General features: G+C 52.6%; 1 long non-coding RNA gene across 1 annotated transcript; it reads right to left on the bottom strand.

Annotated features, from left to right (window-relative positions):
* Positions 1–375: 375 nt before the first annotated feature.
* LOC125096110 (uncharacterized) lies at positions 376–19,454 on the bottom strand. The gene is made up of 3 exons (XR_007126066.1): positions 19,444–19,454; positions 15,018–15,021; positions 376–739 (listed from the first exon to the last, which is right to left on the bottom strand). It is a non-coding gene; the product is annotated as an uncharacterized LOC125096110 (long non-coding RNA).
* Between the last annotated feature and the right edge of the window lie 5,497 nt (positions 19,455–24,951).

Raw genomic sequence — 24,951 nt, 5'->3', positions numbered from 1 at the left:
ATTCCAGTCAAAGCCTTGGTAAAATAACCCATGTTTCCAATGCTGTCCTGTTACAAGGAGAACAGATTCTTATTAAACTTATGCAAATGACTGATTGCCATGGAAGAAAGAATACTTACTGAGACCTTTTGATTTTCAGAGGGTTCAGATAGAAAGAAAAGTTGAATGCCTTGATTTGTTTACAAATCAATACTTTTACATCTCTGTAAGTTACAGGTAACTTAAGAAAAAGTATCCCTAGTCTGGAAGAGCAAACATTAGAGAACCAGCAATGTTTAAAATAAGACAAAACTATAGTGTTTTAGTTCATTTAGTCCCATGTTACTAAATCTGGTGAATGCAACCTTTAGTTAGTTTTGGAAATTTTTACCCATTTCAGTTTTAGGATTTTCAATTGTATTAAATATCTGTATTTGTCCTGAAAGTCCTTTATATGAATCTCCTTGAAGATAAAACTCATTTTACAAGAGAAAACAATTATAAATGACAAAAACTCAGAATGCATATGGTTAGAGCTGACGAGATGAGAGTTTACAATTTAGCTGGCAAGGAAATCAGGTTATTTCTTTGACACATAACATTTCCATAATTACAATATCAAGTGATGATCTCTCAAAACATTAAAACTTTACGAAGTGCATAGTCTCTAGAATAGTTATAGCATTTTCCCAAATGTAACCCAAGGTTTATCATTGGTTTAGTAGTACTTCATGAGTAACTTCGCATACCAGAGAAAAGCCTGAAAGTTAAAGAGATTTACAACTTAAATCTTGTCAACATTTGCTAAAATCTTATAAAGTTTTAAAGCACATGCCTACATATAATTAGGGATGTTAGACACCTGATAAAACAAAACATAGAAACTGGGTTTTCTGGGCAGGCAAAGAAAACCATTTACATTTTCTTAACAGCAGATCAATTAATCTAAGAAAACTTTGTCCTTTTGAACAGAGAGAATTTCAGTCTTATATCAAAGTACCTTTAAAACCCATTCATTTCAATCTTAGTCCATCCTGACCATAGCTAAAATTCCTTTTCTGAAGACTTCCCTTCACACCTTCTACAACTTTCCTTTGCATTCAGGTTTTGTCCCAAGCCATTTCCTTCCTTCCTTCCTTCCAACAACCATCTCATTTAGGACAAAATTACCTTCTCTTACCCTCAACAAAATGTATTCCCATTCCTTAAATCTTTTTTACATATCTCCTACTTTCCTACATACAGAGTTGTTTCCCTTATTTCCATCAGTCTTAGTTACACTAAGCAGAATTTCATATTTTTAGAAACACCTTTAGTTATTAACCAATTGTGAACTGTTACAACAAAATTCTTTAGATGCCAACTTATGAATCAGTTAAGTGTAAAACATGTTTACCAACAGATTTAAATATTCTTAGTTTCTTTGCAGTAAGAAGTCAAAAGCACAAACCTACATCCAATAATTAATGACTTAGCATTTTATCCTGTTTGGTTAAGACCTAGATGTCCATAATTTAATTCCATTTGTCATCCAAGCAAAACTTTAAACTTTCAGGTTACCAAAGACTTTGAAAGCTACTTCAGCAATTACCCATTAAAACTTTGAGACAGACAATGAACCATCAGTTTAGTCATCTCTTTGCTAACAAATTTTAACAAATAACACGAGCTTATTTGACCTTCAGTAAACTTTGATAGAATAAAAGCTTCACATTTACTGCTGTAACTTCAAAGACGAGTCTATCTTAATTAAACCAACAAACTTAACTTAGTTCCAATACTGATTTACGTTCCACCTGGGCCCATTCCACTTCGAATGTTTACCTGAGACACAGGTGGGAGGATCTGGAGTGGGGGGGTGCTAGGTCCAGGGGCTGCTCTTCTTACTCCTTGACAGTGAGGAGAGAAGGAGCTGTGGTGCATGGTCTAGAGGCCAGTCATGCAGGCCGTACCCAAGTTGGTGCAGAAACAGGAAAAGGGGAGACAGAAGAACAAAGTGCGGCCAGCAGCCAGAGAAAGGATTCCTGGTTCTAGAGCTCATCAGCCCCAACAGGAGCAGATGCCATGCTTTCCCACCAGCGAGTGGGGAGGGGTTAAGCAGTCCAAGTCGGGCCAGAGAAGACAGGGAAACTTCCCCGAAACAAGAGTTTCAGCAGCTGCCTGGGAATATTCCTTACGGTCTCTGTCTTGAGTTAGACCAACCCCAGTTGGCTCCAGTTATAGCCATTAACACAGGAAGTGAGTGAGGGAGAAGCCCCCACATCTAGGAGGAGAAACAGAGGGAAATAAGGTCAGAGTCCTCTTTGCTAGGGATGGCCCAGCAACCTGGGTTTACTAGAAGGTGGCTTATTATCATCCAGTAGGTCAAGTTTACTAGCTGACTCATTTGGGCAAACACATTCTGCAAAAGCCCCTTAGTCTGGGGTCCTGGTGTAGAGCAATGAAGGCCTAGGTATGAGCAGTGAAGGTATCCTAGGTTCATTTGCCCTGTTTCCTGCAGAGGAGATCTAACTGATAGATCCCATTGAGGCCATGCAGTATTACAGGAGCTCAGCCCTTTTCTAAGTTTTGCAATCCAAATTTTATTTCCAGTGGGTTAAAAGGGACCCCAAGGTAGAGTCCTTGGGAACTGAAGAAGCCTACTGAGGCCATGCTCCCAGAAACATAAAGAAGGTCCATCACCAAATTCTCCCCGACTCCTGGGTGGCATCCCACGCAGGATATGTCAGAGGTTCCCGTGTGTCAAAAGCGACCAGAGGCGTCTCTCAAAATATCGCTATTGTTCACCATCCTGCCTTCCCCGGGAAGGCATTCCTGCCATAAAAGGCCCTGGAGGGGTGCCGGCGTCCCTCCTCTTCCCCATCGCATCCTAGGCTGTCGATGGGTGCCTGGTGAATGGACCAAAATACCGTGCCATGCCATGTCATCGTCTGTCCTGAAGACTGCATACTGTTTTGCCATTTTAACCCATGGAAATACTAGAAAAGTTTGGCAAGGGGAAATTACCCAATTTCATAGCTTTAAGTAGTCTGTAGAAGACACTGACAAGAAACAGTAAAGACTGAAATCCATCATGGTCTATGCGACATTCCAACACATGTGGTCCTTACAGCCAACTTCCCTAGGAACCGGTCCCTGGCTGCGTTTTAATTCAATCGGGTACTGGTTTCGGCCGGCTCCCAGTGGAGGTCCCGCGGCCAGAAGTGGCTAGACCAGGGATGTGGAGGGGATCACATTAGATCAATCAGGAGGAAACCTCACACAGGAGTCTTAAGATTGGGAGCCGTCCTGGTGTCTTAGGTGGCTGTCCCGTGCCCAAGAGAGACAACTTTATATAAGAACAGGAATAAAGAGAGGGTATCAAGTTTCTGGGTCTTATTGCCATTCCGGCCAGGGTACTAACTTACAGCCAAAGGGCAGACCCTCTCCTCCCCGTAGAGCAGCCCCGGGCTAGAGGATTACAGCCTGAGCAATTGACATGCAAGTGTTCCAGTAAGACCATACTCCTTGAAAAGCCCTGAAATGAGAGTAAAGGAAAAGGAGAGAAAGTACTCACCAATTTTGCACCCAAGCTCAGAGTCCAAATGTAAAGACTCATAGCCCCACGTTCGGGCACCATATGATGAAGTTCTAGAACCTAGGTGAGGTTCGGTGGGCTGAGGTCCGGAGCCGATGACCAAGAAAGAATTCTTGAGACATCTTTGGTGCAAAATGGTGGCTTATTAAAGCATGGGGACAGGACCCGTGGACAAGAGGAGCTGCTGCCCGGGTTTGTGAGGGATGGCGGGTTATTTACCTTGTGGTTGGGGGAAGGTGAGGGGAAGGGAGGTTTTAACGGAGCTTTCATATGCTAATGTATTTTGGCACGCCATTCACATTTCTGCTATCAAGTGTCTTTGTTAGTGAGATTTGGGTTTAGAAGAAATTTAACTTTATTTAGGGCTTGAGGAACTGAGTTACTTGCCTCTGGAAATTGTGCTATTGATAAGGTAACTTCTTTGCTTGTAGATCTCTAGGACCTTTGTAAACCAAGGGAGACTCCTGTCTTGCAGGATTGTGATCTCTGCAAGTTAACTATTTGTCTTTTATGGCGGTCAGGGGTGCCTGAGGAATGTCACACACATTACCGAGGGGAGCGGGTGGAGAGGGGTGCAAGGAGTCAGCTTTTGCTTTGTCTTCAGCCAGCCTCCTGCTCCCTCATCACCTCTGTGCCTCTCCTCCTCCTCCGCGGTTCCTTCCACAGCGTGTGAGGGCCTTGCCGGTTCACCCGTCCTGTCCAGCCGCTGGCTGTTGGACCCCTCGCCTGGAATGGGTGAGCGCAGGCTGTTGGACCCCTTGCCTGGAATGGGTGAGCGCAGGCTCGCACTCAGCAGCGCCCTGCGGAGACTGGCCGAGGGACTCGGAGTGGGGAGGGCTGGATGCAGGCCCTGCTTCTTAGCAGGAGATGGAAGGTCCTGGCAGTGTCACCCCCCTGCCCCGGGCCCCTGGTACTGCCCGCTCCGCCACACCTCCCCCACCGTCGGGCTTCCTGGACCTGCGCATACCTGGCAAGTGACCCTCCATCCAGGGCCCCACGTGTGCCCTCCCGCTGGGCCCGACAGGTTAACCGGGCTCACTACTCGCAGGGCGACATTCAGGCTACGCTATGACATCTCCGCAAACCAAGACCCACAGATAGGCCCAGGTGCCCTGGGTTCAACCAGACCCATCGGGGCCTCTTCCGGAGCAGGGCAGCTGCCCTGATGGGGTTACTCACAGGTTGAACCGCCCCCCAGTTCACACGCTGGCATCCTAACCCCAGAACAGTAGGTGCTCGAGATATTTGTTGAATGAATCCAGGACCTGAGCGTACCATTCAGCAGGTGACTTCTGTATTTACTCTCAGTTGTAAGGAGGTATTTCTGCCTCCCTCAGGGGATAAAGGTGAATTTGTTTGTAAAAGCGGTTCACACCTAGAGTGGTTCCTGTTTTGTCCAATGATTGGAGGACTTCAGCAGTCTTAGTGAGGGTGGGGGGTGGGGGGGTGGAGCCCTGGGATGTGACTGAGCCACCCCCTCACAGAGAAGAGAGCCTGCAGAGCTGGGACCCCTTCCAGTGGCACTGCCATGTCAGCACCTGCCATCTGCATCTAATGAGGTCACCAGGGGACCTATGTGCTCAGCCCCCAGTGAGGAGGGCTCCTCTTTAAGAACTGGCCCCAAGGGGTGTGGCTGGGGATGGGCTTGGCAGGGTGTGACCCTCCCCTTCCTGTGTCTCCCAGTCTGGGGTCCAGGAGGAAGATGTCGCTAGAGACTGGACAGAGGGAGGGGTCCCATTACCAGCCAGAACTGCAGATCCAGGGCATCTAATCCGTCTAATCGCCTTCTTCCTGTGGGCCATTGATCCCCTAACGGCCTTCCAGTTTGAGGCCAGCTGTCTGCCCTTCCAGGCACTCGCTCTCTCCCTATCCCCACCCCCCCCACCTCCAAACCCCGCGGGGAGATTTCGCATTTTCCTGGTATCAGCGGGAAACTAGGAAATGCTTCGGAAAGCAGGGCTGCAGAAAACAATGGTTTAAGGAGCCGAGGTCTGGATAAACAGCCCCGTTGCCCTTTGGAATCTGGGGATTAAAGCGCACTCAGGAATGTGTGTTCTGGGCGGGGAGAGATAAAACCAACTACGCCAGCAATTCTGCTCTGGGGCCGAGGCAGCCTGACACAGGAGGGAGGCGGGAGGGGGGCGAGCGGGGTCCCCCAGCTGCTCTGGAACGCCAAGACCCGGCCTGCGGCCTCAGCAGTGCAGCCTGGCTCCCCGTCACGGGGCGCTGCTTAGCGCGAACCCCGCAGTGTGGCTGCCAAGGTCCCTGCCAGGTGGACCCAGGTCTGGTGTCCGGAGGGCGGGGCCTCACGGCTGAGGGCGGGGCCTCACTGCTGGAGGCGGGTCCGCATCGTGGCCAGCCAGTTGCTATGACCCCTCTGTGGGCAGCCAGTCTCTGGGATTTGCTTGGGGGTGGGGGGAAGGTCCGGGGAGGGGGCTGCTGTGATTTTCTATAGAAGTGGGGGATTTTAGAGTTGATTGTACCCAAGTAGTGATATGCCCTGGAATTAGCACGATGGCTCTTGCCGGGACCATTAGCCAGGGCTGGCTCAGCCTGAGAGAACAGTGACCTGCACACTCCTCCAGTTCCTGAGAAGTCGGTCCTCATCCTGCATGGATGGGACCCTTAGGTCAGCCCCTCGTTGTGGGGAGAGGCAGTGCAGCTCCTCCCCTCCTGAGATGAAGGGGAAGTTGGCCTAGGGAGTGAGGGGGCTGCTCTGGGCGGCTTGGATCCTTGCGGTGGAGCTCGGCTAAGAATGGGGTGTCTGGCTCTCCCTGGGGCTGCTTAGTCATCTGCCCACCTCTGCCCCTTGGTGGCTACAGGCTGACGAGCTCCAGGGGTGTCTTGTCCAGCCGGAAAGCTGCTATCTGAGCTCTGCCACTTAGCCTCAAACTGCAAAGCCTGTCAGGAGACAGCACCAAGCCTCATCTCTGCAGAGAGGGCCGGTCTCCTTCCCCTGGAATGTGCTAGGGCAAATCCTGGCCCTCAGCCTGTCCTCGACCACATGTGCCCACCTGGTGGCTCAAGGGCTGGTCTGTCTTCCCAGTTCTCATCCAGGAACATTGTGGGGAGAAATGTGCCTGTAATAATACACGCAGGGCTTTTCTTAAGTTCGCAGTGGCTTGCAAACACAGCTTTGTTTGTTCTAAAGATGGCGGGTGGCCCTGAGGACCTGACCCCTCGAGCCCGTCTGAGCTGAGACCCATTCGGCTTCTACCCAGGCCTGGGCCAGCCGTCCTCAGGCCTGCAGCCTCTTCTGTTCAGAGAGCAAGGAGCAGGGATTCTCGGATCATGGAGAAACACAAACCAGGACGGATTAAGAAAAGGAAAGAGGGATGTGTTGACAATGGCTTTTTAAAAGAAGTAGGGATGGGGAAGCTGTTGTTTTGCACTTGTGGGCCTGGGTGCTTGGTGGCCCGTGGGTCCCTTCCACAGCATGAGAGCCTGGCTTCACTCTGGGAGAATCTGTGTGTTGGTGGTGATTTCTTATGGAGACTCAGACTAGCTCTCTGTCACGGTTTCCCTCACTTCCCTTTGGATTTGCATGCACACAGTCAAGCTGCTTCAGATTTTCAAATACTTGAAGATGCACATGCTTTCGAGTTTCCTTTCTCAGAATGAGTGTCCTGCGTCCTCTCATGAAGTCCCTATACAGCAGAGCTTCTGGGCCTTCTCCCCTTTCCATTGCCAGGTGGTCCATTCTGGGAGACTGATGATGGCAGCTCTGCAGCCCCAACTCACAGCTGGACTACACTTCCCTGCATCCCATGCTGTTAGGGACTACACTTCCCAGCAGTCTGTGCTGCAAGAGACTACACTTCCCAGCAGCCCAGGATGCTAGGGACTACACTTCCCAAAAGTCTATGTTGCTAGGGACTACATATCCCAGTAGCCTGTGCTGTTAGGGACTACATCTACCAGCAGCCTGTGCTGCTAGGGACTACACTTCCCAGCAGCCTGTTCTGTTAGGGACTACACTTCCCAGTAGCCTGTGCTCTTTGGGACTGCTCTGTCACCAAGTTCTGGCCAATGGAATGTGTAGGAGCGGTTTGGGTTTCCTCCAGACCTGGCCCGGGGAGACCCCACTACTGAACCCTTTCTCCCTCCCTTCCTGCTGACGGGAACAGCAAACCAGGGTGCCCTTGGAAGCAGGTGCTCCTGATGGAGCCCCTCGGCCGGATACCCCAGTGACCCGGTGCAGCAGAGGGCCAGCTCCTGGCCCTGACCTGGAGCGCCCCCCTCGCTGTGACCTCGCTAGAACGGGACTGGTTCAGGCCTGGGTCCTCCTGGAGGTGCAGCCTGGTCTCCTCCAGCAAACAGTCACGTGGCCTGGAGTTGGCAGAGGGAGGCTCTGTCACCTTGGCCCGGACCTCAAGGCACTCCCAGGATTACACCCTGGGGGCCAGCAGTACCCTGGGGCCCCCTCAGCGCTCCCAGCCTGGAGCCTCCCGGGCTCACCTGTGCGCGGACTGGCGGCCGGAGCAGCTCCCACGCGTTGGGCGGCCGGGGCCCCGCTGCGGGCGCCGGTGGGGAGATGGAGATTGTCAAAAACAGCCGGAGGTCGGGACCTCGGGCAGGGGCGAGCTGACGGGCTCGGGTCTCAGGTGCTCGGTAGAAACAGCTCCGCACACTTTCCCTAAAGGAACATGTCACCTCTCTGGGTTTTCTCTGGCGTGAAAAGGGAGGAGAAGTTTGCCAGCAGCGCCAATCACAGGGAAGCAGTATAGCACAGACCCTCCTGTCCCCTCACCCGGCGCGACATTAGTCCAAGCGCACAGCCGGTGACTTGGGGACACCTGTTATCTCTGGCTAAATGAAAACGCGAGTTGTCGCGAGGGATGAGCTGCCCGGGCAATCCTGCCAGCAGCGAAGTTCGCTCAGGTTCCAAAATTAAATACAGCGCGCGTGTCCCCGGGCGTGGGCGGCCCGCGACGGCTCTCCATCCTGGCCTGGTTCCCGGGGCCACGGGCATGGCGACAAGGACAAGGGACCCAGGCCTCCCCGACAGTGCAGACCAAGGAGGGCGGGGGGTGGGGAGCTGGAGAGCCGGGGTGGGGGTGCTCGCCTTGGGGGGCAAGAGAGATCTGAACCCCTTTCAGCTTCCCGGGCCCGCCCTTGTCTGTGCCGGGAGCCTGCAGCTTGGCCGCGCCCCGCAGGAAACCGCTACGGCCCGGACCAGAGCCGGTGCGGGACAGGGGCACGCAGGGCGGGGCGGGCGGTGGGGCTCCGGGGCGCAGAAAACTGATCTCAGCTCTCTGTTCCACTAAGGAAGCTGCCACCTCAGAGCCCCTGAGTGGTTTGTCTAGAGCTTTGCAGGGACCCACAGGGGCAACTCTGGCAGGGGAAGCGCCGGGCGGGGCGGGGCCGAGTGGGCGGTAACCAAGGGGCGGGGCCGAGTGGGCGGCAACCGAGGGGTTGCCGCAGGGGGAGGCTTGGCTCTATTCTGAGCTGGAGACGTGGAAGGGTTCTGGGGGCATGGGCCGCGCGTGGCGTGCCCCCAGGAAGGGTGGGGACGGGAGACCCCCAGAGGTGCACAGGAGAGGGTTCATGGTCACTGAGTCCTGTGCTGCGAGTCCCTGGCTCCCTTCTCTCCCTCTTCCCCCTCTGCCTCTGCTTCTTCCTTGCCCCGCCTCACCGCGATCCCAACAGGTTGTGAATCTCCCCTTTCCACATAGCCTCATCCCCACAGGTGTCAGGGGGTGGGAACCCAGGATGCCCAATGGAGGGGGGATGAGGGGCTGAGAACCAGGGTCAGGAAGGCGGGAGCCGGGAGCTGGATGGTGCCCCAGTGAGGCTCCTGCACCCCATCAGACTTCACAGCAAAACGTGAAGCCCAACATGAAGTTGTTAAGAACTTTGAGAGGATAACCACAGAGCATTAACTTGGAGCTCAGACAAGCAACCACACTGCTCCCTTGTCCAGCAGTGTTCGGCCACCATCCTCTCCCACTGGGCACAGCAATGGCTTCATGGATTCCCTTCCTCACGGGCTACTGCCTCAGCTCTGGCCAGAGTGCCTCGAAGACTGTGAGTGCCACTGAGCCCCTACTCATCCTCAGTTCTCCTGTTTAGACAGTTGCTGCAAGGCCCCTGTCCCCTCCACTGGCTTTCCCTCTGCCCCCTGCCCTCACAGCACTCGCCTCCACTCCTGGGACATCGCCACCCGCCCCCCACCCCGTGACGCTAGCGGCCCCTCCCTGCCCCCTTCCCCTGGCCATGGGACTTTCCTTCCTGACCTGAACACAGCTTTGGCATATTGGTCACGTGTTTCTCTCCAGTTGTCTGTCTGGAGTGTAAGATGCAAGTTCCTTCACGGCATACAGGTGTTTTTGAGCCAAGGAAACCGGCTGGCAGTGGGTTGGTGTTCCCCGTCCTGGCCTCTGACTCTGAGAGCTGGGATGCTTCACGGCCTGTGTCTCAGTGACTTGCTCTTTTTCACAGGAGGGTGGCAGGCCACTGTGTGAACCTACCATTGGCTGGTCTGTGCGTTTGTTTCAGGATGTTTGGTCTGTTCCCAGTGTGGTGGATATGAACATTTGCACAAGCATCTTTGCATGGACACATGCTCATCTCTCCTGGAAGAATCCCTTGGTGGGCCACTGTACATGGCTCCCGGGGCCACTGTAGCCAAAGGCCACAAAACAATAGAAATGTATTCTCGGGGGCCAGATGTCCAAGATCCAGGTGCCAGTGGGGCTGGACTCTTCTGAGGGTGACGAGGGAGAGAGAGTTCCATGCTTCTCCCTAGCCTGTTATCTGCCAGCTGTCTCTGACAACCGTCTCTGTCTTCTCACACACGTTCTCCCGGGGGACCTCTTCGAGTCCAGGTTTCCTCCTTTTGCAAGATTGCCAGTCCTGTTGGATTAAGGTGACTTCATCTTAACTAGTTCCATCTGCAATGGCCTTATTTCCAAATAAAGTCACATTCCAAGGTCCTGGGAGCTAAGACTTCTAAGCATGAATTGGGGGGGTGGGGATATAATTCATCAGTCATAAGTAGGTGAACCTGAATTTCATGAAGTTCTGACAATCAGCCCCACTCAGGGGATGTCCCTGGCTTTGAGGCACATGACATCCAAGAGTGCTACCCTTTACCCCGCCTTATGATCATCTGCAGACCTTCCAACCCACCCTGCCCCCATTCCTGAGGAACATGGGAAGTCAGCTCATCACCTTCCCACCCAAACACAGATACCATTCTGCATGATTCTGAAGTCCAAGCAGATCATGTGTCCCCCCTCCTAGCTTCAGATGGCTTAACTTTCTCAAAATCACTGACCCTCACCCATTATTTAACCAGACATACCCATGACAGTGAGCAATATCTTGGTATCACCCAGAATGGCTCTATCTCTGAAATTTTGATTTCCGCAGTCTTGTACCACAACCTCAAGCCTTCTGGCCCACTCATTCCTTTACTCTCTGATGCCTGCTTTGTGACCTGATTGAGAGGTCAGTTCTTGTACTCTGTAGGCTCTTTGGGTCGCAGCTAATGGGGAGACCCCTTTAGAGTATTGGCTCACCCAGCTGGCAAATGCAGAAACTGATGGCTTCAGGTCTGGCTGGAGTTTGGGGTCAGGACAGGCAGTCAGTTGTTTCTCTGTTTCCCCTCCTCTCCTGACTTCTTCCCTTCTGTCTTTCTCAACTTGGATTGATGTCATTCTTCAAACAAGTGTCTCCACCTGGCTACCAAGGCCTACCCGAAGCTGTAAGTCTGGATTCTCATGTCTTGTGATCTAGAAGAAAGAGGACTTTCTTTCTTGCAGAGTCCAAATATTTCCGTCTCTGCAAGGCTGTGAGAGGCTGCATGGAACTAGTCGCTGGCCATGGGGGATGGGTCTGCATGGCCAGCCACACCCATGAAGGGCCCCCTGGAGGTAGGTTGTCTGGGTGTCCCCATTTCTACCCAGCATTTTCACACTGAGAGCTTTTACTCCAAGTTTCATGGACCATCACATTAATCAGAATTATACCAATAGCTGTTGACATTTATCAAGGAAGGGTTTTCTGCAGCTAATTCCGTCAAACCAGTCTAGGTCTTAGATCAATTTTTTACGTAGTGCTGTTAACCAAATTGTTTCCATTTTTATTTCTCAGTAATGATCTGACTCCTCCCTTTTTGTGTTTTTTGTTTGTTTGTTTGTTTTTGTTTGTGTCTTTTTACCCATGTCTGATTTCCACGACTGTATCTTCTACACTGATGAGTTTTCTTTCATGGCCATTACTTCTACAAAGCCCAATTTCTTGGATAATTGGCACAGATCTAAATTTTGTTCAGAATTTTTTATCCCTCTGTCAATCTAAATCCTTAACAAACTTAACATGTATTTTCAGGTTCTGTTGCTTTATTTTCTGTTGATTACTTTCACCAACTCTCTTCTTTCCTGGTTTAATTTCATAGTTTTTAACATTAACGATGTGTTTTCATTCCATTTTTTTATCCTCAACAACAATTTTTACTGTGTGTAGTTCCAGTCTTTGCTGGCCTTATTTTGTGTTATTTCTACCAGTAATACTAATTTTGAACTGGAAAAAATGCAGTAGTGTGCATGCTGTAGCGAGTCCTGAGAAAATGGTGAGGAATTATTCTTGGGTAATTACTTTTTTTTTTTTTTAAAGATTTTATTTATTTATTTGACAGAGAGAAATCACAAGCAGGCAGAGAGGCAGGCAGAGAGAGAGGAGGAAGCAGGCTCCCTGCCGAGCAGAAAGCCCGATGTGGGGCTCAAACCCAGGACCTGGGATCATGACCTGAGCCGAAGGCAGCAGCTTAACCCACTGAGCCACCCAGGCGCCCCGGGTAATTACTTTTGACCACAACTGGTCTACTTTATGGCTAATTCCATTCTTTTATATGTTTAAAATTTCTCTATAATCTAAGAATAACCATTTACTCTTTGACAGAACAAAGCCATCTAGGGTGGGTAGGGGAGAGGCCACCTGCCAGCGGAAGGTAGGTATCGCTCATCTAAGAAAGGGGACTTTAAATAATGCTCTTCAATAAAATAACTTAGATGGTCTCATGCATTCATGTCTCAAGGTCTCTCAGGCCCTCCAGCCTTCACTCTTGGCTCTATCCAGGTTCTCAATGCCCCTCTTCACCACCAGTAACCCCAGTGTTTTCCTTTCCCAGGGTTCCTATGCAGGTGCTTGACAGATTACCAAGGAAGGATGGATCCAGTGCTCCCTGCTCCTCCTTTCCCCATCCCCAATCCTCCCCTCCCCATCCCCAACATTCCCCACTACTCATCCCCAGTGCAGTGCTCCCACCCTCTCCCTGTCCCCAATGCTTCCCTGCACATCCCCAACCCTTCCCTCCCCTGCACATCCCCAATGTTCCCTGCCCTCTCCCCATCCCCTATGCTCCCCTACCCATCCCAAGTGCTCCCCTCCCCTACTCATCCCATTGCTCTTCTCATCTACCCATAGGCAATACTTCCCTTCCCCACTCATACCTTCAGGCTGCTGGGGAAAATGCAGATGCAATCCTTTGGGGCCCCTAATGAGGGGGCAACCCCAGAAGGCAAGCTCTGTTTCAGAGTCCTCTGTTTGTCCTGCTTTCCCAGGCCCCATCCAGAAAGTCAACCCAGCCTCCAGGGCACCAGTGTCCCATCTGCTTCTACCCGGGGCTGCTTCCTCTCAGACAATGGTGTGGGTGGGTGCATGGGACCTTTGTTTCCCCTCCTCACCCAGACCAGCTGAGTCCTAAGCTGAATGCCACTCCTACCTGGCCCAGCAGTGCCCTTGGGTGGCGTGCTGTCCAGCTCAGAGGAGGAGGAGGAAGAGGAGGGAGGGATGATGGGGATCAGAACCAGCTGGTCTTGCATCTGGGGACCACGTCAGCCCCTCCTGCTATGTCAGGAAAGATCTTTGGGACAGTCAGCCCTACCCTGTAGTCTCCTGGCCCCATTAGGCCACAGATCCAGAGGTGCTGGTTAGAATGGGCAGCGTGGGTGTTTCTGGACCTTGGGCTCGCTGGGGGGCCGCAGAGAGGGACCGGCCCATCTGTTCCCACTGGCTAAGAATCCGCTGCTCGGGCATCACTGGGATTGTCCCAGGCCCTGCTGGGTCAATGGCCTCTGGAGCGCCTGGTCTACCTGAGGCTGTTCCAGTGAGGGCCGGAGCGCTGGGCAGATGTGCTGGTCTGTCTTTTGGCCCCCATGTCTACTGCTCCAGGTCAGAGCTCGGGCTTGGCATTGAAGGCAAAGACTCCACCGACAGCCCACACTCAGCCGCCCTGTGACCGGGAATCCTGTTCCCACATCTCTTGTCCTCTCGCTGGTGATAATGACAGCCCTCACCCTGCGATCGCTGGCAGGCCGCGTGAGTTAATGCTTGTGAAATACTTCATGTGGAAGCTGGCAATTCTTCCTCTTACGTTCCATTGTAATCATTCATGTTCCATAAGCCCTCTGTTCGTCTCAGGCTTGTAAAAATATTGACACGTGTGTTTTCTTCCTCATGAGCACAATACACTATTGTGCGTGTTCTTCACAGTCAGAGTCTGGCGTCAGGGAGGGGTGGGGCGCAGACACATTCTCAACCCCCTTGTCACGGCACTCCTGATTTCCATTGCCCTGGTCCCAGTGCGCCTGTCCTTGGCTGGGGCAAAACCATTCTGGTGCCCCCAAACCCACGCGAGTGTCGGCGTCCCTACACGGGGCCTCTCCTAGGTGACATGGTCAGACCCCCACCCTCTCCATCTTTTCATCCCTTTTAGGGCCCAGGAACAGCCGCATGTGCATCCCCAGAAATGCCCCTCACAACTTGGGGCTGTTTTCTGGGACATCAGAACCTTAAGTTAACTCACTTTGTCGGCATCTCTCCTGGCTCCTCACCTGACCGCTGTACCACCCCTCCTGGCACCTGGGAGGCGTCTCGGACTCTCCCCTCCCCATGGTTTGGTCACTGACCCAGCGCCCATGAGGTCTGAGCCCCAGTGCTCTTCGATGGAGACGGAGAGCTCGGGCTGCAGGCTCGTGGTGCCATCAGGAGACAGCGCTGGAAACGCCTGATGGTGACACCCAAACTGAGTGCTGGAGGACGAGTGTGGAAGGTGTTTCCAGTTGGGAGGAGCCTGGTGGGGGCGGGCAGAGGGCTGTGGAGGTGGTGGCAGTATGGGGAAAAGACGGCGCCCAGCACACCTGCTCTGGTTGGGGTCCCTCTTCCAGAGGAAACACCAGATGCCCCTTGGAGGCAGCAGAAGTGCCCGGAAAGCAGTGCGGGCCGCCTCCCCCATGCCGGCTGTGCTGTTCCAGGAGACTGGCCATGGGCCATGTCCCTCCCTGGTTCCTGGACTCAGGGCAGATGCCTCGCATCCACATGCTTCCAGGAAGGGGGTTCCAAAGAGGTCTGGCATGGGGCTGGAGTCCCTGGACCAGGACCGGACCCAAAGCGGGGACTCTTGTGTGTAACCAGTCCCTTGGAGCCACTTTGTCGGAGGACGGTTGGGGCAGCGGACACACCTGCCCAGCCTTGGCCATGGGGCCCGGATGCCTGCTCTGCTGGCCACGTGTGTCCGTGGGGGACGGTGCTGTTCCGGTCGCTGGGTGGGCTCGCGGATCTGTGGGCCTGCATGCCCTTGGGCCTTTTCTTCTGGATGCTGAAGTTTGTGCCAGACCGTGCTCTCATGCTGGATTTTAAATTAGTTTTTTTTTTTTTTATTATAACTGAAAGTGGAAAATAATGCACCTCTGGAATGGTATTAGCTGAACCTTCCACAGTCATAAATCCATGTGCTAATGGTTTGTTTCTGTGCTGTTGGGTTGTCATGGTGACAGGCCGCATTAACTAATAAGTTTGTTTTGAGAATTTTAATGCCTGTTTGCTAAACGTTCTCCTCCTGCTACAAAGGCTTGAGGGTTTGCAGCCCTCATGGCTGGGGATGGACTTGGGCCTCAGTATCCCTCAAGCTCTTAGAATGGCCTGAGGCCCCTTTAACCATCTCGGCTTGAAAAGCCTGAGAAGATGTGCCATCTATAAACATATTTAAGATAATGGCCCTCGAGAGACGCCATGGAGAAAAATCACCACTGAGACCGTAATCTTGGCATTTCAGAATACGTGCCGATGCAGGAACGTTTCTGTGGGTGGCAGGAGGCGTGTTTCTTGTCTGGGTGCGGGACGGGGTTCGGGAGGGGTGGCACGGGTCCTGGTGGCCAGCAGGCCAGCCAGACGGCCCCTCAGGGACCACTGCTGCCCTCACAGGGCCTGGAGGATGGTGGCATTGCTGTGATGCTGGGGCAGGGCGAGGCGCCTGGGCCACCTCCTGCTGTCTCACAGCAGGGAGATGGGGCGAGGTCTGAGGGAGAGGCCTGCCCTTGAGGTTCTGTATGCTTCTCCAAGAGGGATGCTGCCTTCACAGCAGGAGGGGACCAAGACTAAATTCAAAGTTAAAGTGATCTGGGATTCAGGACACCCACCTGGAAGGAGGGATGTCCTCTGTCCGTGGGAGACACTTGACAGGGCCCACGGGCAACAGGGAGCCAGCTGCCCACAGGCTGCCCTGGCTTCCTCTGCTGTCCTCTGCCTTCTGTTTGAAGGAGCCCCTTCTTTTTACCTAGCCTGGTGGGTGCCACATCTGCCTGCTGAGACCTGGATGGGCTGGGGGGGCTTCCTACAAACAAGGTCCTCCTGTTGTCCTGGCACTGGTTGCTGCTGGGTTCTGTGAGATCCTCCGTGGGGCTTGGGGCTCGGTGTCCGCGAACAGCCCACACATAGGGGGGTCGGGCCTGTCCATGAACACCAAGCCTGCGCCCCCCCATCTTCACCTTCTTGGTGGGGGCCTTCTGGGGGACAGTCAGACCTCCAACCACATGCCACGCGTCTACCTTGGAGCCCTGGTCAGACCCCGGGACTGAGATCCCATGGAGGGAAGCACGTGGTCTCCGACGACAGACAGTCCTGGAGGTTGAGCGCTCCAAATGCTGCGGGACCTGTCTGTGGCTCAGAAAGTGGGGAATACATTAACTAATTTAAAATGTGTGTTGTGTACCTAATACGTGCTCGGCACCATTCTGGGAGCTGGTGAGGCTCAGGGGACAAAGCAGGACCACATGCTGCTCTAACAGAGCCTGGATTCTGGTGATCACAGCATAAGCAAGGGACTCCCGAAGGGCAGGGCAAAGAGGGAGGTTAGTGTGTGTGTGGGAGGGTGTGTGACAGAGGGGAGGAGGCCAGAGAAAGCCCATGGCAGAGGCATGGGAATGATGCGGCAGAAGCAGAGCCTGGAGCTGGATGGGAAGTAAACCATCGGCACTGGGGGTATAGCTGCATAGCAGGTGGGGGGGGGGGGTGCGAGAGGGGAGTCATGGACGACCCAAGTGAGTCCTTCCTGGTGGTGCCACTGGTGAGGGAGGGAAGGAGGAGGAGCAGGAAACAGCCAGTTTGCAGGGAAAGAGGTAACCTCAGGCTTGGACAAGCAGGGGTGAGGTCAGGTGAAGAACAGAGGTGGCAGTGGGTGTCTCTGGACGACTGGCAAAAAGCTGTAGGATAGACTTTCAATCAGTGGGAGTTTCCACAGTTGCCTGCTATCATGGGGGTGGTGCATTTTGGGGGTGAAGAAGGTAAGTTAACCATTGCAACGTGAACTTTGGTACGTAATTAATTTTGCAGTCTTTAGAGCGGGGCGTGTTCATGTATGTGTATATGTAAGTACATGTACGTGTGTGTGCAAGTGTGTGTGTTTGCATGTGTGCATCTGTGTATTTGCAATGGAATGTGTCCTCACTTCAAGTTGAATTTCCCAAAGTAACCCGTGTGAGTATTTGTAATTACCCCAGATGAGGGCACTAAGAATACTACAGACACGCTCTCATCCTACACTGTCTTTCTCCATTAACACCACTGTTAGGGACTGAACGTTTGTGTCTCCCTGAAAATTGAAATGTTCATGTCCTAACCCCTAAATGGACAGTTTTAGGGGGTGAGGCCTTTGGGAGGTGACTAGGGTTGGGGGCTGGGGGGCATGATGGAATTAGCACCCCAGTTAGAAGAGGAAGAGAGGGGGCTCTCCCTCTGTCTCTGTCTCCCTGCCCCCGGGAAAGGCCATGAACGTGCATGGCATCTGTAGGCTCAGAAGAGAGTCCCACCAGGACCCCCCTTTTGCACTCCAGCCCCGGAACTGTTGGGGGGTGACAGCCTGCTGTCTGAGCCCCTGTCTGCGGGTTGGGTCATGGTGGCCGGAGCCCACCAGCCGCTTGCTGAGAAGCGAGAAGTGAAAGCAAAGGGTCTGAATGCTCAGACTCAGGTTCTGTGTTCAGGGTGGTCCTTCGGCCCCTTGGCCGGAGCCTGGAGCCCACACCCTCCTTTTCTGCACACAGTGGAGACATGGCGATCATCTGGTTTCCTGACTCTCAGCAAAGATGACACAACGATCCCGAAGAGGAGCGAGGCTCTTCGAGGTGGTAACGTGGGCAAGCTGCTCTGATTAGTTCTAGTTGTCAAGAGAGCAGAGAGCTCGACACCACAAATACAAGGGCCCAGCGCCTGCTAGTGCAGGACAGCTCAGGGCTGGAGCTAACCACTGCCCCTTCCCGGGTACGTCATGTCACACGGACGGTGAGGCGTCCAAACTTGACATTGAAGTCAGCAAACCCCTTACGAGGAATTCAAAAAGCATCAGAAAGAAATCTGAGCCCAAGGTTGAAGGTGTTTGTGCTCACCAAGCTTCTACAGTCGTCTGCTCTGACTGCTCCGTTTTACGGAAAGACCCCGCCACTCACCAGTTGGTCCCTAGAGCCACACCCAGGACTTTCCAGCTCAGTCGCTTCCCTGTGGGAGGAGGGCACATGGAGCACTTGGAATAACCAGCGGGAGGACTGAGTCGCTTCCCTGGGGGCAGTGCTGGGGGTACCCTGTGGGAGCCAGGGCACCTTTCGGCTGAGGGAGATGCTGGGGGCAGAAGCCAAGTCTAGAATGTTCTAACAGCAGAGATTGGAACCCGCCGCAGCGTGGCGTGGGGAGCACAGAACACTGTGAAATGGAAACCCCCTTCTGTCTAAAAGAGAAAATCCATTTATAGCTCCTTTCTGACCGGATTATGATATCACTGCCAACAGATCTGAGAAAAGTCTTTCCTCTTCCAAATTCTACAGCACTCTGCTTTTTCCTAACATCAGAAATTCCTTGATTCCGCTTCAAAGCACCTACCGATGCCAGTTTCCCTTAGCACTGAGCCTCTGCCCAGATTTACGTGACTTATCTCTGCGTCATCTCTCCCATACGGCCTCGGGGTCTGCTCCCCAGGGTTGGGGGGTTGCCGTGTCTCTGTGCGGAACCCACAGAAGAGTGCACAGGGCCCACGGAGCCTAGGTGCCCTCTGCAGATGGGTCTGGGCCCGGGAGCCACGGGCATGGACAGAGGAAGGTGTGGGGGAGCCGTGGCCTGGCTGCCTGCTGGGGCTCTGACAGGGTATGTGTTCCTCCTGAATCCAGCTCAGCTTCCAGGGCTGCAGAGGAGGAAGGAAGTGAAGGTCTTTTCTCTTCTGGGAACCTCCTGTCCTTACTGACAAGAGGGAAGGGTCACTGGGGCCAACAGGTCCTGCATAACACTGAGCTGGGGGTGTCGGACAGGGGCACACAGTAGGTCTGCTGCAATTGCCCCTTTAACCCGAAGGGGGTGAAGCCCGCTCACTGTTGACTTCAAAATGATCAATAACCTCGTGTGCTTACATAGAGTTTCCTTTTTTTTTGCGTGCATGAATTCGGTTGCCTGGGGTGGTAACAAAGTTCAACTAAGCTTCTGTCAGGCTCCTAAACCTTCCGGAACCCTCTGTGCCCTTGCTCATAAATTCAGTTTTAGCGAGAAGCCTGCTAATTCAGGGTCACCAGAACCCCCATTCTTCATAATCTAGATTGGGTCCTCATTTCCCACCACCCCCGGGTGACGTCTGATCTCCCTGACTTGCCTTTGGCAAGAATCCTGTTAGGTCACTATAGCACAAATTCGTAGTTTTCCATCCACGGATCCTGCCCTGCTCCTTGGCTATAAATTCCCACTTGCCCTTGCTGTACCTGGAGTTGAGCCCAGCTCTAGCCTAAGGTCTTTCTTCTCCAGTTGCAATAGTCCTGAACAAAATGTGTTTTTACAGCTTCCACTACTGTCCAGCGCTGGGTTTTCTTTGAACATAGCTGCAGCTACTCCAAGAGCAAGGTCAGAGCCTCCCATCACAGACATACATGCACGAGCTCCAAGACCACAAAGCAAAGTCCTAGCAGTGGTCTGCACCCACACAGGGTCAGGGCTGGACCACAGCAGGTGTCCTTCTGACTTGCTGCTCTGTGGGCTTCAACCATAGGCTTGGCCTTGGGGCTCTCCTCCAGTCCATGGCAGGGGGGGCTGGACAACTTTGGTGACATGACATCTCAGTGGAGCCAGGAGTTCCTGTGGGGCCCTGTCCCAGGACAAGAGAAAGGAAAAAGGGAGCAGACTCAGGAGGAGAGGGCCAGGAAAGGAGGGAGAGAAGAGAGCAAGAGCCAACTCAATCAGGACCAGCAAGTTTCTGCCAAAAATTGCCCATGGGTCCCTCCCACAACCCCACCAACCTTGTGGGTGATGAAGGTGCTGGGCAGGGCGCCTCCAGATCCTTTCCGTGTGGCCCACAAATACCAGCATCAGTCTCACCTGGGAGCTTGTTAGAAAGGCACAGGCGCTCAGGCCCCACTCCAACATCCTGAGTCAGAATTCCCATTTAAACAAGGCCCCAGGGACTCGAGAGCAGTCGGATGTCTGACAAGCTCTGCTCCAGATCACACCAAAGAGTTAAGGAGGCCCTATAGGTTTCCATGGCTTGATACCTTCTCAAACAGCCTTGGCTAACACCTAATGAGCTCGACTCCTGTTAAAACTTAAAGTTCATTTGATCTCTATTTGTGTTTAAAGCTTGTTTGCTCTATTCACTTGTTTTGCATAATCACGGGGAACACTGAAGCAAGGCAACTTGATACTCAGTGAGGGAAAAGGTCTCCTGAAACCATTTGTTTTTGTTGATCTCCCACAGGCAACTAGCAGGGTACTGTGCCTCGCATGCCTGACTCTGCCCGAGTGAGATCACTTAACTTTCCAGGGCCAAGGCATTCAGACAAATATCCAGTCTCCAGAACTGGCTGCTGGAAAGAAAATAACTGAATTTGCGTTTGACTGATCCACAGTTCATTGGACTTCACTGGACTTGCACAGCCCCACAGACCTGAGGGTAAAGAAAGAAGACCCTGCCCCAGGAAATGGAAGAAACAGAACTAGCCTGCAAATGCCAGTCTGCAGAGCCCAAGAAGTTACTGGATTGATCTGAGAGCACATATTGTGGAAAGGGAGGCCGTTAGTTCTGTATGAAAAACAGAGTCATGGAAGGACAAAGCAAGAGAGTGAATATTTATTGAAACTATTTTGTTCCAAGCATCACTTCATGCACATTTTCACTTTGACTTTGCCACAAGACAGTGAACAGAACACATTCTCATTTTTAAGATCAGAAAACTCATACTCAAAGTGATGGCCATTTTTCCACCCACCCACCCATTCATCTATTCATCCTTCCATCCGTCTGTCCATCCAACCATCCATCCATCCATTCATCCACCCATCCATCCATTCACCTATCCATCCATCTGTCCATCCACTCACCTATCCATCCATCCATCCATCCATCCATCCCTCTGCCCATCTATCCATCCATCTTTCCATCTATCCATCCATTATTTTTTTTAAAGATTTTATTTATTTATTTGACAGACAGAGATCACAAGTAGGCAGAGAGGCAGGCAGAGAGAGAGGAAGGGAAGCAGGCTCCCTGCCAATAAGAGAGTCTGATGCGGGGCTCGATCCCAGGACCCTGGGATCGTGACCTGAGCTGAAGGCAGAGGCTTTAACCCACTGAGCCACCCAGGTGCCCCTATCCATCCATTTTTAATGATGTTTAAATTTAATGTTGTATTTAATGTTTAAATTTAATGTTAAATTTAATGATGTGGCTTATGGGAACTTAAAATGGTCACAGGTATCCATTGCTTCTGACATTCATGTACAAGAAAAGTAATTTCTAATTGTATTGCTCCCCTACTCCCCCAGTCCAATACTACACAGTTTTCCACAGTGCCTTCCCCATTCTTCCCCAAGTTGTATCAGAACTCCAAGGCCAGAGAAAGGCCTGCCAGAGAAAGTCAGAGGTCGTCCCTCTCCCTCAGTGCCAGGCTTCATATTACAACTTTGGTGAGGGCCCCCAAGGCCATGACACTTGGTTCCCAGGCACTATGGGAACTGCCTGAATCCTGTGGCTTCCCGGCACTCTGCAGGCATGAGATGGAGCCCAGGAGCTCCCCGTTGTTCCCACTCCAGCATCCTGCTGAGGGGACAGCCATGTGGCGAAGCAGTCATCTTGGACCTCAGGCCCAGTAGGACCTGCAGATGGCTCCCCAGCCACCCTTGCCCCCAAGAGACCCCAGCAAGGTCGTCCCAGCTGAGCCCAGTGACCCACAGCACCATGAGAGATCACAATACATTGTTGTTTGAGCCACAAAGTGCAGGGGGGCGGTGGCTAGTTGCACAACAACAGGTAACTGGACCGATTGCCAAATGTGAGACACTGACACACAGAGGGCCACCTCCACGAAGTCAGTCTTCCACCTGATGGCAGGTCAGGGGGTACCAGGAGTGGGGAGAGATGGCAGGTGCCATTCTCTCAGAAGGAGGAAGGGACAGAGCCACAGTCATGGCTCAGTGTTGCCTTCCCCTCCAGAGGCAAGTAAGCTGCGACGAAGGACACCCTTGAGGGAGGACAGCTCAAGCCTATGGGAGGGAAGAAGTGGGTGGGCCACCTCTGGAGACTCTGCCCAGATGTGAAACCCAGGAATACAGACCTCAAGCTGGGATCAGGACAGGGTGGGGCTTGGGTAGGGAGAAGCCTTGTAGAAAAAAGAGTCACTGATAAATGTTTGGTGTTGAGTGTTTCCATGTATGGATGCAGAACAAAGGGTCCGCAGAGACGGACACCTGGGGTTCACGGCATCACTGCAGGCCCGGTGCGTGGGTGGAGGGAGGACTAGAAGGCAAGTGGCCCTGGTCAACTATTTCCACATTTATTATTCCAATGACCAAGTAAAAGCATGCTCATTACAAATTCAAGGATTCTTTCCCAAAAATGGAAAAAGAAGAAGAAAAATCATAGGCCTCCAATTCCCAAGAACAGTTCTAGAGAACAGCCACATCAGAGTAGGTAAGTAAGGAAATAAATGGTCTTTAAGGCACTGGTCATCAAAACTAGGGGTGGGGGGCACAGGGCCAGGTGGACAGACAGACCTGCTCAGAGCCAAGCGGTGGCTTTTCCAATCAAGTGAGAAAGAATAGGTTTACATGTTTGGGGACAGATCGCTTGATGCATGAAAACGGAAGCCCGCTTGTGTTCTATGTCTTCAGAAGTAAATACATATGCATCCATCAACAAATTAAACCATAAAACCCAAAATGTCAATGTTCTAGAACCCAACAATGCTGAACAGTTCTGGTTTCATATGTCGCCACCTCATGAGAAATCATAATGGGAAGTTCTAATAAGTTTGCCTACAGAAAATATAAAACAGGAGGCATATTTCCCACAAGGTCACAGGCAGAGGAGGAATCTGGGGAGCTGCTGTCTGCACACCTGACAGACCCAGTAGGTGGGAGTATTGGTAATTAGTAAATCAGGCAACAAGTTCTCCCAGGAAACGAAGTGGCAAAGGAGCACGTGTTCAGCACAGATATACGAAAAGGAAGTGAAAACAGCCAGTAATTGTAGGAGATGAATGTAAATAATAAGATAAATTCCTATTGGATGCAGAAATACTACAAAGATTGACAAATCTCTGTCTTCGGAGTACGCTTGTGTAGTTAGCAGAAGTCTTAAATTAGAATGATCTAGAAGACAGTTTGGGAGCAGGTGTCCTAATTCAGAACATCTCTGACTCTTGAGGCATTGCTGGAAGGAGACGATCACACCAGGTCAAAGGGAGAAAGCAGGAAGGCACTGGGAGGATCTTATTTCTAAAACAAAGTGAACACGGAAAGAAACAAACCCCCAGAAAACTCTCAGAGGCCATTCACGGGGACTGGCTGTGCAGGGGGTGACGGGCACACTGGAAGAACACACAGTGATTCAGGGCGACGATGTGCATACCCTGAACCGCACTATTTCCGGAACCATTGTTGGTGGAAAATTGCTGATCTGAGAACAACTTGCACACTACGACCCCTTTATGTGCAACTGTGAGCTTGCATTTCGCAGACCAGCAGCCCTTTCCTGCTTGTCCTGGTGTGGCACCTGCCCGGAGCGGGCTCGGGGGAGACCGGGGTCTGGTGTCCTTTATCACATTGACCACCCGGTGCCTCGCCCTGCTCACAGTGTACCCCACATGGGTGGTGCCAGCAGTCGGGCCCAGCCAAGCGCCCATGGTGTCCAGGCGGTGGAACCTGGAGGCATGGACACCGGGCTCAAGACCTCGCTGTGCGTTTTCTGGGCAGACCCAGCAGGGCAGAGACCAAACTGGGTCCTGGGCCCTTGCAGGCAAGGCCAGCGGCAGAGGTGGCTTCTTCTCTGGGGGCCAGAAAGTCTAGCCCTCTCGTTTTGCAGGGAGGGAAACTGAGGCTCAGAGAGGGGAGCAGGCGTGCCCTGATGTAGACACTGGTCTGCAGCAGTGCTGTGGTCCCAGCTGCGTCCTCGGATAGCGTTCTCACTTCTGTAGCCTCTGGGCCCCGTGTGGATCCCGGCAGGCTCACCAGCCGAGCCCCCCAAGTTCCTGGTCACGGTGCTGCCTGCACGGGGAGGAGGGTACCTCAAAGGCCCCTGTGGGTGTTCGGGGCAGGCACAACGGTAAGTGCAGGGCTCCTGGATGGTGGCATGTTCCATCAAGACACGGCGGTCACCTGCACGAATCACCCTCACCTCCCAAACCTCCAGGTGTTTATTTCGCCCAGAATCTCTGTGAAATGAGCCCAGAGCAATTCAGCAGCATTCCCTCAGCCCCCAGCCACCGGCTGACTACTCGTTCCGCTGGCGTTGACACGTGTCCCTCTCCGGTGACGGGGGAGGGGGACCACCATCAGTGTTTTCTGCCCTCAGCTGTCTTTGACTTATCCTTCCCTGTGGGTGACAAGGCTATCTGTCCCCTTTCCCCACAGCGTGTGGCATGCCGTACGTTTCATCCGTCACTTTCAATGCTGGCTGCCACCTTCTGCACTGTGGCTGTGCCAGGGGCGTCCCAGCAAAGTGTTATTGGAGAGGACTGATATCCAAGGGAAAGACTCTGGAAACGGCACCAGCTCACCAGCTGGAGTCTGTGGGGGCAGGTCAGTGCAGCACTTGTCCTTCCCGACTGGGTTAAGAATGGTGATGACAGGTGCTGTGGCTGAGACCCTGCATGACT

Source organism: Lutra lutra, chromosome 3 (genome assembly GCF_902655055.1).
Source record: "Lutra lutra chromosome 3, mLutLut1.2, whole genome shotgun sequence".
In the NCBI taxonomy this organism is placed as follows: Eukaryota; Metazoa; Chordata; class Mammalia; order Carnivora; family Mustelidae; genus Lutra; species Lutra lutra.
Note: the sequence above shows the minus strand (reverse complement) of the source record. Positions and strands in the feature narration are given on the sequence as shown.